General features: G+C 35.7%; 1 protein-coding gene across 1 annotated transcript in view; it reads left to right on the top strand.

Annotated features, from left to right (window-relative positions):
* Window positions 1-5,955: 5,955 nt before the first annotated feature.
* The window catches only part of LOC107096524 (gamma-aminobutyric acid receptor subunit pi-like), a 63,011-nt gene continuing 54,969 nt past the window's right edge, over window positions 5,956-13,997 (top strand). Inside the window, exon 1 of the mRNA XM_015393208.1 lies at window positions 5,956-6,265. The gene's annotated coding sequence lies outside the window, so the exon portion shown is untranslated. The remainder of the gene's footprint in view (window positions 6,266-13,997) is intronic.

Here is a 13,997-nt window from a genome sequence, read left to right as displayed (position 1 = left end):
TTTATTCTACTTAAAGGTAGGATTTTCATGAATTTTTGAAAAGACCCGCCTTCTCCACATTGCACATCCATAACCCTGTACCCACTCCTGAGGAGGAACCCCTTTTATACACGTTCGAGAGCCTGCATGAGCCCATTTCTCTTCATGCATGCTCTGTTTAAAAGTTGTTGTTTGCATCCCTCATACATGCTTACTTTCGACTATGTCAGACTCACCACTGGTAAGTGAAAATAGGGAAAATAAGTAAACATATCACCAGAATGATTGACAAATAGGAGGACCAAATATTTTGATGATCCACCTGGAAAAAGAACATCCTCCACTATACCTTTAAGATCTAAAAAAAAAACATTTTTAATATATTAACTTTGCTAAACTATGCTTTTACTATAACAAATTAATTTATTTTATGGTTTCTTACACTTCATTACCAGAGGTGCCAAAAGATTCTGCAGGGAGAGTCTGCTGATAAAATAAAAAAAGAGAAACCATCCTCCCAAATGAACAGAGGCCATGCTTTTCACCCAAGTTAATTATATACCCACCATAATGAGAGGAGCCACCAGCGCTGTATGGCTGCAGCATAAAATCATGAATGACATGAAAATACTTTAGTGCATCTAAGTTAATCAGGCAGCAGGAAACATCCTTTCTGTCCAAGATTAAAGCTATTTTTTCCAACCTCTGCATTTAGGTAAGATTTATGCTGTCTTAGGAATTGCTCTTATATTTTCCAGACGCTATAGTAAACATCAAACTACAATGGCATGAAAAAGATTATTATAAAAATCAATTAGTAAATTTATTAATTAGTGTAAAAAAATTTATTAAATTGATTAAGAAAAAAATGTAAACTGTGACATGAAATTATCTTGGATACAGAACTGGATACAGAACATATGTGACCGTTTATATTTTTGGTTATTCCAAAGTTAAGACTTTGACTTGGTCTGTCGATTGAAATGTACTCTGATCTAAACTTTTCCATTACAGCTTTGGCTAATGTTTAGGATCATTTTCCTGTCAGAAGGTGAATTTGTGCCCCAGTTTCAGATATTGTTTGACCTCTAAGGATTTCTTTCAGGCTTGCTCTGTATTTGGTTCCATCCATCTTCCTCTCTACTCTGACACCCTTCTTTTCCCCAAGGAAAATAACATGCATGATGCAGCCTCCTGCACAGCACCTTCGTTAACATGTTTGCTGTGTCCTTCAAATTTCACCTTGTGCACATTTATGGCTTTCATCTTCCCTCTCCACTCTGAAGTTACCAGAACGATTTCTGAACAAAGTTTGCTGAGACTGATTTTGTTTAGTGGTTTTAGAGTAAAATATACCAAAAAGAACGCATGCCACACTTTTCTGGGTTTTATTTGTGAGAGAAAAAAAAATTGCAAATAATTCTATTCTCTCAACTCAAGGTTGGTTGGAGGTTGGTTGAGGACGGGAATACAGAGATGACGAGGTAGAGATGAGTGCTTGCAGATTTAATTTAGCAATGAATGGTAACAGTTGGATGAATTCAAAAACAATAAACCAAAGAAACAAGGAGATGCCAGGGAGAAACACACATGAGAAGTGAGAAAAAGAAGTCAAACCAGCACTGAGGAACTGCACAGGAGGAGAATATATGGGGGACAGAACAAAGACTGGGTCCCAGTGTGAATGGAAGGAACTAGAAGCTAGGGGAAAGGAGACTGGCACAAGGGGGCAGCAGAGAGCAACACAAAAACACAACATGGCTGGAAAACAACTACAATGACCCAAAATGGGAAAGAAACCAATGACCAAGAAAACACAAAACCACCAACCAAAAATACTTAGGTAAAAAAAATTAATAAATCACTGGACTTTTTCTTCCAAACTTGAAGACAAAAAAAATCACAGTGTAACTACAAACCCAAAAAGAAGTCCACAAAGGGCAGAGCCACGACACACCACTAAACAAGCATGCAGGAGGCTACTTTAGGCTTATCAAGTACACTGAAATGTGTGGTTCCAATTTGTAAAAAAAAAAAAAAAAAGGAAACAAAAGTTAATGCGGTGTAACTACCATATAGGTATCTAAAGATCCCAATATTGTTCATTTAACAGGCACAGTAAAAAAAAAAAAAAAAAAAGAACATAACCAGACATCAAACAAAATGTAAGGATGATAAATTTAAGTAATTTTTCCTCCTGCTCCATATCCAATGAGTAGGAAACACCACTGTTAATTACATGGTTTCACACCATCTGAATGACAAATCCCTTCAACTTTCCATCTACACCCCTCTCCTGGCTGGAACGAACACGGTCACCTTGCAGCTGAATGAAACGGAAATCCCTTTTATAATTTGATGAGTTATATAAATAGGCTGTAGTTGTCAAAATGGTGCATAATGTATGACCATTCTCATTTCACAAAGACAAATAACACTGATCATTCACAAACTGCCCTGTGGTTCAATTACAAATAAATAGAAAAAATAATGACAATGTTCTGCCAGGCAGCTGAGCCTGCCTGGCTTTCAACAAGGGATTTTAGATCCTTTTTAAATATCTTAACAGATCAGCTATTTCGGTCAGTCGTTTCCCACACAGTGTGAGTAATGGATGAATGACCCTTTAAGAGCTTGAGATCACTGGACAAATGTATGAAAGCATTGGTCCGAGGGAACACTTTTTAATCCGGCCTTTTTAGATGATCCACGTCTAAAACGGCGAAACTCAGCAATGATAAATCATCCATAAAACCAATGCACGGTCATCTAACCCTGAACACAAACAGCTTTGTTGAAAGCAGCAGGACAGATGAATAAGGGCTCAGCTGGAATTGCCCAGCAGGATTCAAACATGACAGGAAGAGATATAAATGTGGGGGAAAGCATCATGAGCAGGTCTGTCAACGAAGGGAAAGGTTGTGAGCTGGAAGCGCTTCAGGTCCCCACCTGTCCCCTGCTTCACACATGAATACCGTTACAGCACCAGCACAGAGGCGTAGCCAGAACATTTTCTGAGGGGTCGCCAGGCAGGAAACAAGGGGAACTGAGGAGTGGCCAAAAGCAGATTGGCACCAGGACCTCAGGATCAATGCACACTGTTCCAACAGAAAAATGAATGCAGAGTTCCAAATAAAAACACATTAGATTTTCCTAAAGCCTTGCTCATAAATAGATGCACGTATTTACATATCGATCCTGTCTAAAGGTACAGTGGATTATCTGTAGAGCTCTTCTTATCCATTATCATTTCTTATCTTAATTTCTGGAAAAAAGTAGATAATTATCCTTTTATCATTAAATTTTTGTATAATATATATATTTACTGTACATGAACTATCACACATGTGAAATTGATTTCAGCATTGTCTATCTCTGATAACATTGAAGACTAGATGATGTGCATAAACACATCATTTTCTCTTTACCCAATAAAATACAAAATCTAGTTCTGAGAATAGCTTAAATTCTGTGTTTATCATTTTTGACCATGGTATTAAATTAAAGCATGGTAATTAAAGAAATAGTTAGAACATTTCACTTACCGGTATTACTGCTGCCACAGTCTGTTTTTGGGGGAAACTGCTTGTAAGTTACATCCACCTGGGATTACTCGGTAGGTGTGGCCAAAGAGCGGTCTTTGATTGGCTTAGGGATACCATGGTGACCTCTGGCTCTCCATTTAGCTCCGGCCCTGCACGAAAACCTTAAAAAAATTTTAAAAGATTCAGTGTAACAGAGAGCAAGTTTCCATTTCTCTACAATGTTGCTGTAATGGAACATTAGTATTTATAGGGTATTGTAATAATGGGTATAAAAAATGTTTTTTCACAATAATCACATAGTTAACTATATCTGGTAATTTCTATTTTTGGTAATTTCTGGTCATTTCAATTTTTTTTTCTATTTTTTGTGCAGATTTATATACAGTACATGTACTAAAATATGTAAATAAATAAATCCTCCTGAAGCAACTGATAATGTCATTACTAATTGTAAGATTACTCCATCAAATATTGATTTTAATGGTTTGGAAAGGTAAAAAAAGACCAAAAAAAAAAAATTTTTCAAAATAAAGTGTCTGTTTTTCTTTCTACTTAACACACTTTTACAACTAGACCTAAGAGAAAATATGAATATTCAAGATTTTATCTAAGTTAAAATCAGAACTGTTTGATTTAGAGCAACAAGTGACTGCAAGCTCTCTGCTGGGTGTTTGAATATTAACATAGATTATAATTTTGTCCCTTTTTTTCTTCCTTTTTCCTATATCTCAAAGTACATATTCTTCCTCCTCTTTTGTGTTACAGTTTTTTATTGTGATATATTATTTAGTCACTACATATATATAAACCCTGTGATGTCATCCAGGGCTGTAGAATTTGACAGATCAGATACTTTACTGGCATGCGGATTTGGCACGTATGGTACTTAAAAATTGAACATCCTACCAGATATTATATCCCATACTGCATCATTTAGAGAAGCAATATTGAGTGAAAGAAATGGATGTTACAGTTTGACTTACTGTCTGGCTTCAGTTTAAATTAATCTTTTGAGTTCCACTTCAGGAGCTTAGAGGTGAGGTTGTATAGCAAAAGTCAATCAGCCACTAAGAGGTGGAATTTTTACAAAATAGATTTTTTTTCATGTTAGATACTCAAAAACATTCTTTTTTTCAGCTATGACATTATGTAGGATATGTCGGTGGTGGAAATGTCAAGCATAGAGCAACATTGAAGAGAAAAAAAAAATCTCCCCTATGAATAAAATCTTTAGCAGAACCAGGCTCAACATTGTGGTCTTCTGCCGCACCAGCTGGGTATGCCTTATGAAAGCAGTATGAGTCCAGGGAACACTTTAATGGGGACCAGCAGCAGCATGGAGAGATAGCCAGATGAAAAGGTGGAGAAGGGGATGGAGGAGGATTGAATCAGGGTCATAGGAATCAAAGTATGACATGCAATCCAACTCAGATGCTTGTGGATGGCAGGTGGAGGAGTTGATTGAAGTCTTTTAAGCTGGACTTTAATGCTGATTGGATTATGAGCTGGTATGGCTGTATGCTAATTAGCTGCTTCTCAGACGAATGAGCCTCTGATTGCATGAGGGTTAGTCATCCAGTTTGTTCAGCAGAACGTCCACCTATAGGCTTTATCATTACATTATGCTAAGTGGTGTCCGTTCTAGTCTGTCTGCTCTATGCAAAGCAAATAATTTAAGAACACTAACAGTCTGTACTAAATCATTTCCACTCTTGACTATTCTTTCTGGATGTGTATCTGTCTTTTCCAGTTAGAAAGTGTAAATCTAAGGTTTGAAGAAATGTCCTATCTTGCCCAACCATGCTTGGGCTGAATGGCTGTTTGCCAACATGAGCACAACCAACTGCCACATTCTGATGCCTTGCATATATACCCAGGTCCAACAATGATAATACACATGTGGAACTAAGAACAGCTTCTGCCTGACTGACCACTCCTAACTCCCCTTTAGGGCATCCTGACCTTCCTCATCAACATAGTAATGACTGTCATGATCCTTTCCTGAGATCATGATCCTCCAAATAGGCCTAAAACATGATTATACTTCCTAGAGTTTTCGAGGGACTGAATCTCTATGATGTAAAAGTAAATGAAGAAAAAAAATAACAGCTTTAAGAGCTGCTGTGAAGCGTTAAACGTGAGCTGACACGATTATCACCACTTGATTTCTTCAAAGACTAAAATAGAAATGGACTGTTAACAGCTCACCATGTGTTGTGCATCAGGTTTGATCTCTTTCATTTTAATGTGATCAGCAGTGTGGAGGGTTTTAGTCACTAAACAGTGAAATTGCAGCAGTAATAAAACAAGGCAAAGAAGCGCTCCAAGGATTTATTGCTACAAAATACGTTTTTTTGTTGTTTTAGTTTTCTTTTTTTTTTTTTACTGTCATCCGAGAGTTTAGAAAAGTAGACATCGTCGTGTTATCTTGGATTCAACACATACGACTTTTGAGACTCTAAAGCAGCTTTAAGTCCTTGGCGTGCGTCATTGCGCAGTGGCGCGTCCTGCCCTCGGTGGTTAATGGAAATCTGCTGACAGAGCACAACCAGCTGATGGTGCATATGTTTGCGCGGATCAGCAGGTACTGCTTTAGAAAATAGAGCAGAGGAAACGTGAATGGAAGCGAAGGTTTTAGCAGCGGAAAACTGAAGAAGAATTCATTCTCTTGAGGACTGTTATTTCCAGGATGCGCTGACGGACGCGTGAAGTGACATGATCCCCGCGACAGATCGGATCAGGTAATGTTGGATTCCACTATCCTCATATTCAGTTTATTTTTTCATTTTTTGCAGGAAAAAAATGAATGAAAGAATCACAATAGCTGCATCTTAATTCTTTAGAAACGCTTAATTGTCTTTGTGCGCTTCCGCAGCGCATCTTTCAATGGAGCGTCCTGATGCCTGAATGCGCGTTGATGGAATAAACTTTGATGTTCAGAAACGTTTGATTTTTAGTTATGCAACAACTATCTATGGCCAAAATGTAACCATATCTCTAGAAAGAAGTAGCCTTTTATGTGTGTTTAAATGCATACAGTACACCACCCTGTTGAGCTCAGGCATCTGTGCGTAAAAACCTCCCTATTTATAGTAATGAAGCTAAAATGGTTGTAACGTTGCATAATCGTAAATTGAGGACTGCGACTCCAAGCGACTATTTTAACCCGATTTCTTCTCAATTTTTTTAATTCCAGCTCTAAAGCCCAGAAGGCACGTTGCTATTTCTCATTAGGGACAGATAAAAAAAAAAAAGAAAAGAAAAAAAAACAAAAAACAGCTAATAGGCCAATAACCATAATGCCAGGTGTGAAATAAAAAGGAACCCTAAATATGTTCTGCAAATTTACAGCAACTCAACTTTACTTACTTCTGTTTTTCAGCTTTTACTGTGGACATTTCAGTCATTTTAATAAGACAGTGACTAAAAAGCTCGTGTCTGACTTGATCACATTATACCCAGCAGCTGCCCTTCAAACAAAACAGTTAAGCTATGACTCAAAAGACAAAATGCTCCCAGATATGGAGTCTTTCTACAGCCATTAAAATCTGTAATTAAAATGTTGCTAATGCTCCATGAAGCTCTATGGTGAGTTTTCACTCAGTGCACCCCTAATTTCATAAACTATATTTACCACAGAGAAAATGTCTCTAATCAGTGGAACAAGCACAGATTGTGAGACATACTTAATTAAAGAACTTCTTTTTTTTTCACTCTTTGGGCATGAACTGCCAGCTGCCTTTCAGATTCAATACTTAGAGTGGTGGTCAGCCATCACAAGAAAAGGAGGAAGAGGGAATAAGATTTACAGAAATAGAGTTGTGAGGAGATAATGAAAAGGGCTCCCTGTTATCATCAAAACACCAGAGCTGGGAGCGTTTTCTTCTCCATCGTAACGGAAAGAAATAGGTTTTCTGTACTTTCAAAAAAGTAAAATAAACTCAGACAGTGAAATGAAAATGTTTAATTTACCTTTCTTTCTTTCAGGTTTAGAGTAGGTGTCTCTGAATGCATGTTTATGCTGTTTAAACAAATCTTTTCATGCAGGGGATCTTCAGAGGATTCACATATAACAAGACTTGTTAATCTTTATGGTGACATATGTCCTTTACAATGAAAAACCTTCGCAAAACATTTCTATTAGATGAAAATTATGTTACAGTGATGCCCCCCCCCCCCCCCCAAAGTCATACTTTTTTATTTATTTTTTTTGTTTTGTTTTATGCGTTTTACCTTTAATAATCTGGCTTCTTCTGAAGGACTCTCAGCATTCCACAGTTTAAAAAAGCTTTATTTAATTACACTACCTTGCAAAATCACCCAAATTGGAGGGCAAAGTCTTATGTAGCCCTTTTTAGGTTACCTCACAGATTTTCAGTTTCTTTTCTTACAATTGGACCTTTCCAAAATTTTATTTTCTTTAGATGAATCCATTCTTTTTATGTTTTGAGTGTCAACTTAGTTTTCCTCTTCATAGTCAGCTTTCTAACAGACACCTTTAAGTTTCGTGTCAGAAGTGTCTGGCATTGAATTTCATTTACAAAAAAAAAAAAATATTTTATTTTTTTCAATTACTGGTCATTGGGGGTAGAATAAAAACAAAATCACTATAGCATTTACTTTTCTACAATGAGATCACATTGATAACTTCAAACTAATGAAATTTCAGATTAACTTTAATTCACTTGGCCAGATTATGTATTTAATCATTAACATGAACTCAAGGACATTAAACATTGAAACTGAATCTAAAAAAGTTTTCACAAATGAATGAAGCATTCATCTCAGAGAATGACCAGTTATGCACCAAGGTTATTGTCTCACATTTAACTCATAATTCAAAAGACAATACAGGTTGTCCTGCAGCCCTGTCAGAGCTGCATAGATATAGAAAATGGATGAAGTCAGACCATCCAGGTTTGATTGCAGTGCATCGCGATGGCATCTGTGCCACTTTCTATTCCTTTTCTTCTGGGACCTTGCTTTGACTCACTGGCACTGTGTCGTCTATCTTCATTAATGCAGTCTGATGGAGAAAGTCCTGTGGTATTGTCCGGTCATTTGCTGTCACATTGTTCTATTGTGTCTCAAGATCAACACGTTTGCCTCTGGCGTCTCATATACAGAAATTACTTTTGATAGGTTTCTGGCCAGCTGTGACCAGAGGTGAGATTTGTGAGGAGGAAGACTATTCCTGTAATCACATATATCTTTTTTAGTAGAAATGTAAGAGACCGACCTATTTTTATCTGTCAATGATTCTGCAGAACAACGGGTAAGTTGTTGAGTAACGTTTTTCCATCCCACATTTTTATTGGATTATACACCAAAGCAGCTTATTCTGACAGATTTATCTATTGGTAGATTGGTAAGGGCAAAAAGCACAGTTGGACATGTTTGAACATGTCAGCATTTAATTATGATTTGATACAACTGTCGACGTCTTCAGTGAAACCTTGCTTGATCAGATACCAAGCAGCAAAAAGAGTTTTGATCCAAAATCCTTTATCCTACAGCATTCTCACATATTGGCACTCCTGGGAAACATTTATAAATTTCCTTAACAACAATTCTGTTTTTTTTCTTTTTTTTTTTGGCTTTGGCATAATCTTAAGCTAAATCATGATTGCATATTTTAAGGTAAACAATCCAATTTAAATTCACATTGAGAACTAACGGTGCTGGGTAGAGGTGGTGGTGCAAATTTAAGCATGCAACATTGCTATGGAGCCTTCGGCGCTTGACAAGGTAATCACAGGTTTCTCTCCTGGTCTGGTGACTCTCACTGCATGGCTTCCAACTCTCTGTTATCCCATTTCTTGTCTGCCTACTATCCAAAGTAATAGAGGCACCTAGTGCCTTAAAAAAACCAAGAAAGGAAATAACTGTGTGGTGCTCTTTATAATTTCTCTAGACCGGCCAAAGTCCTTCAACTTTTCTTGCGCTTGCTTCTCTTGCTCATTCCATAGGTCTATTGAGTTTGGGCCTGACATACATAATGAACACAGGAGCTCTGTGTTTCACAGAGGCCTTTTAAAGAGAAACAGTCTCAAGGCACACCTGGAATCATTCCTGGAGATAAAATTTCTTTTTGTCATATCTGAAAATAATCCTGTTCGATTCCTAGATGTGTTTTACACACTAGAAAACATGTTTTTGTGGATACCATTTTGCTAACCCCAAGATGCTACTTTTTCACTTTATACCCCCCTTATTATCCTGCTGCTTCCATGGTTACATCCTTCTTTTTCACATTTCTAGTGCTTTAATGTTATGAATTATTTCTTTGACTGTAAGTTTGGGCAAGCTTAGGTAGACATCTGTTTATTGTATGGAGGAAACAACATTTTGGAAAGGAAAGCTTTATGTTTACATGTTTAAGCTTCCCTCTTCCTGATTCTTTCCTAAGAATAGATCACCGGGAACAAACACTTTAAAAATAACTCTTCATAATGTCTATTTATTAGATAACTATGGGGCATAACAATAGTTTTTACACAAATTTTAATCTTACTCAGACCAGATAAATTGCTTGGGTTACAGATAACAGTGCTTACCACCGTGCTCATTTCTTCAGAAAGTTGGTCCAGAATACCCGTTAATGAAGCATTTTATTCACACAGCCTGCCAAATCATCACATCATTACATCATACACAAGTTTATAGAAATGAGGAGACATCCCTGGGACCAGCCGTATTAAAACAATACAGTGTTCTGGATTAAGGACAATCTGAATGCACAGTGACAGAGCTCTCTGATAAGTATAATTCACTCTGTTTAATGCTCCCATTTAATTTCTAAATCTTTTCCTAATTAGATGAACTGTGAAGGAAAACATGAGCTTTAATATGTAACAGGCAGGTATTATCAGGGTTTAACAAGCTAATACATGAATCATAAAAATAATCCCAAAAGTTTTTTGATGAACAAAATCTTCAATGTTTGAATTCATTTTTGCTATTTTCAATAGTTTCTAAGACAATCAAGCTTTTTAATATTCATACTTGTAAAACAGGAAACATGGGAGTTATTAATTAACAATCAGTTGATGCCAGACAGGCTAATCAAACTGAAAAATGAAAACTTAACCTTTTGTGAAAATTATTTATTCTATTTTAGTCATTGGAGCTGTTATAGTTTATAATAAACTCTATGTATTTCTTTTTTTATTGACAAATAAAGATGATATAAATTAAATATGAGAAGCATTTCCCATATTGAAAAGGCAATATCAAATAACTCCAGAATTATTAAACAGGTCTTTTACCAATCTGCATATTGCATATTTTGAAATTCTTCATCTTATTTTATATTTATTTTTATTTTTATACTAGTCAGAGTATTGCTGCCTCAGCAAGGATTACCAATTCCCCCCATACTGTGAACCTTTAGGTTGCAAACTTGCTCACTAAATGCAATAATCCTGCAGTGATGATCAGGAGACCTATCTGGTAGGCAAAGAAATTGAAGTCAGTCAGTGCTTGATGGGATGCTTCTAGTGTACCTGCTTATGAAGCAGGGAGATTGAGAGACTTTCACCTTAGTCTACAACTCCTAATACGTTTTTTAAATCATAACCACTCTTCTATATAAAATTGCTCAGGTCCAATCCTATTTTACTGAGAGTATGTTTGAAGTTAAACTTTTCTTTCTACCAGTTCTCAAATAATTTAGGGCTTGGACTATGAATTAATAATTTTTTATCATATTTATGTGCCTTCATTTAAAGATTTCAGTTTTTTGGGGGGTTTTCCTGCTTTAAGGTGAACCTTCAACCTAGTTTAATAATCCCTTGTTAAAAGATTTCTACATTTTTAAATTAAAAATATTTCTGGTACCTTCCTGTTTGAAATTCCATCAATCAACTCTAAACATTTTTTTCTTACAGTATTATTATCTGAGATTGCCACCTTTCTGTATTTTGAAAAGGCTGAAAAAACAAATAAACACAGATGCCACAAATTTCTCTAATTAAATTATTTTTTAGGTCCCTTTAACACAAAAAATCTTCCTTATAATCTTGCAAGATCCAAAGAAACCACCAGAGACAATTATGCGATCACTGACAGACTGGTGACAGAGAAGATTCTAGTCCACCACACGACGTTCTCCATTGATGCGCTGCATCGCTGGAACATTAGTGATTCTTTTAGAGCTATTTTTGTTTAAATGTACTTGGAGATTCTCTGAAGAAATATGTAACAGCTCAACTCAATTTTCCTCATATCAACTGATATTTCCCACATATCACTCTGTAATTTATTGTTTATGACAAATCTCTTGTGTAATAAGTCACTAAGACTCTTCAGAAGTGCTAACACCGGAAAAGCTTTGAAAGGTGAAAGAAATCAAGGGTTGGAAGGATTCAAAAATAATTGTAATCAGGCATTTTTATTGGGAGGATTTGCTGATGCAGAGCTGTTTTTTATAGGATTTTTAAATGTAATATACCCATAAAGTTCCCCTAATTACAAAACTGATGACAAAATAGTGAGTGTTTGATTATGTATTTTTGACTCTGGGGGATTTGCATGGTTAATTTGAAAAATTCGAAGTAAAAAAAAAAAACGATTTGATAGTGACGCAGTATATGATGTATAGATTTATCAGGTAGCTTTGTAGCGATTGGGACCAAGGCATCCATTCTTGCCGACACATATCTTTGTAATTTTGATTTAATTTAAAATGATTCAAAACATAAATAAAAGTTATTTTGGCACCCTTAATGTTCACCTAAGGTTTTAGGGGTAGGGTTGGCCATACAGCACCTAACACAAACACTTTCACTTTCATTTTGATTGGACATCAGTGAATTATTCTCATAAACACTCTCATACTACATCAAAAAATTTAATGGATACATTCTTATCTCTCTACTGAGGAGATAATAATTAGATTTCTATATTTTCTCAGGAGACACATTCACTGAAGGGAAAATGATCGACATGAATGGGTAACATTTTGGTTAAAGTTTACACTTGATAAATGTATGATACAGTAATCAGCTAATGTCTACTCAGAAACAAGTAATTCTGATGCTGGTTTTTGAATATCTTGGAGGCTCTTTCTCATGACAAATGTCAGAAATTGATTATTACATGACAGTCACAATATTATCTATGATCCATCAGTGGTGCAAAAGGACACAGCAAAGATAATACTTGAAAATAAACCCACCATAGATTATTCAATTAAAAAGGAATTAAAGTGAAATAGTTTTGTGGTGTCACTTAAACCTACAGTATCAGGTTAACCACTTCAAAAAAGTCCTTACACATAAGTAAAATACTATAGCAACTATGCAAGAGTACTATTGCTTGAAATTACTAATGGCTACATAGATGTGTCACTCACTTCAGCATGCTGGATGTTTTGAGCTGAAAATGGAGCTTATGCCTTTATTTAATCACATTTATTAAGGTGGAAATTATTTGACCACTTGAAGGCACTCTAGTAGCTTTGAAATCTTGTTTCAATTTGATCCAAACCACAATTTGTCATTTACAAAGTTGACATACATGGCAAAATACAAAAAAGGAGGTAAAAAGGTACTGAAGAATTAAACACGCCTTAGTTTTAAAAAACAAAACAAGTCTTGCAGAGTTCCTTTTATAAATAAACTATCTGCTGAAGCATCTGATTAAAACAAACAAACATTCAACTTGGATGCATCCAGCAAAAATTGAGCCAAGACTGGAGACCATTTGGGAAGAGACTTGATCAAACAATGAGAGGCATAATTTCGTATCTCAAAAGAAAAAAGCTAAATATCTCATTAGCAAAATGAACAGAATTTAAGAGATACATCTTTTGCAGCTGCAAAGCATTAACTGTGATTCAAATCTCCAAAGCTGTGCGCTTTCCTAGAAATTAGGCAATTGTTTTAATCGAAGACTATGAAACAACACCAGCAGATTATTTTGCCTCTCCATGCATTCATTTGTGATATTTCATAGGTTTCATGGACAATTCAATCTAATATATCTATATTCAATGTCTAATTTCTGCATTCACCTGATTCTAATGATATCCCCACTCCCTTTTAGGGACATATTAATCTTTACGCTGATCTAACTGCTGTGAGTTATGAAGGTTTTAAATCATAAAGACAGCAGGGATTTGTCGTTTGTGTTATCAGGCGGTGAAATTGAGGTCAATATATGTAAATAATAAATTGAATTTCTGCATCCAAACAGATTAGCTACCGTCTGAAAACAGATGTCGAAAAAACATTGCTAGAACTGGATAATATATTTTGTAATCTCCAAAATAATTTGTTTCAAGCAATACATTAAATTAGATTTAAAGTGATGTTGTGGAATATAATAATATGAAAAAAAACCCAACAACAAACGAGTGCAATTTGTGGAAACAGTGCTGTAGGATATGAGGCCTCTACTAAACTGTTGGGGTATTGTTTCAGTTTACATAGACCATAAAAAAAATATTTTTTTGGTTCTTAATGATTTTTT

This window comes from Cyprinodon variegatus, unplaced genomic scaffold, assembly GCF_000732505.1.
Source record: "Cyprinodon variegatus isolate N-32 unplaced genomic scaffold, C_variegatus-1.0 Scaffold630, whole genome shotgun sequence".
Classification (NCBI taxonomy): domain Eukaryota; kingdom Metazoa; phylum Chordata; class Actinopteri; order Cyprinodontiformes; family Cyprinodontidae; genus Cyprinodon; species Cyprinodon variegatus.
This window is presented reverse-complemented; position numbering and strand designations above follow the sequence as displayed.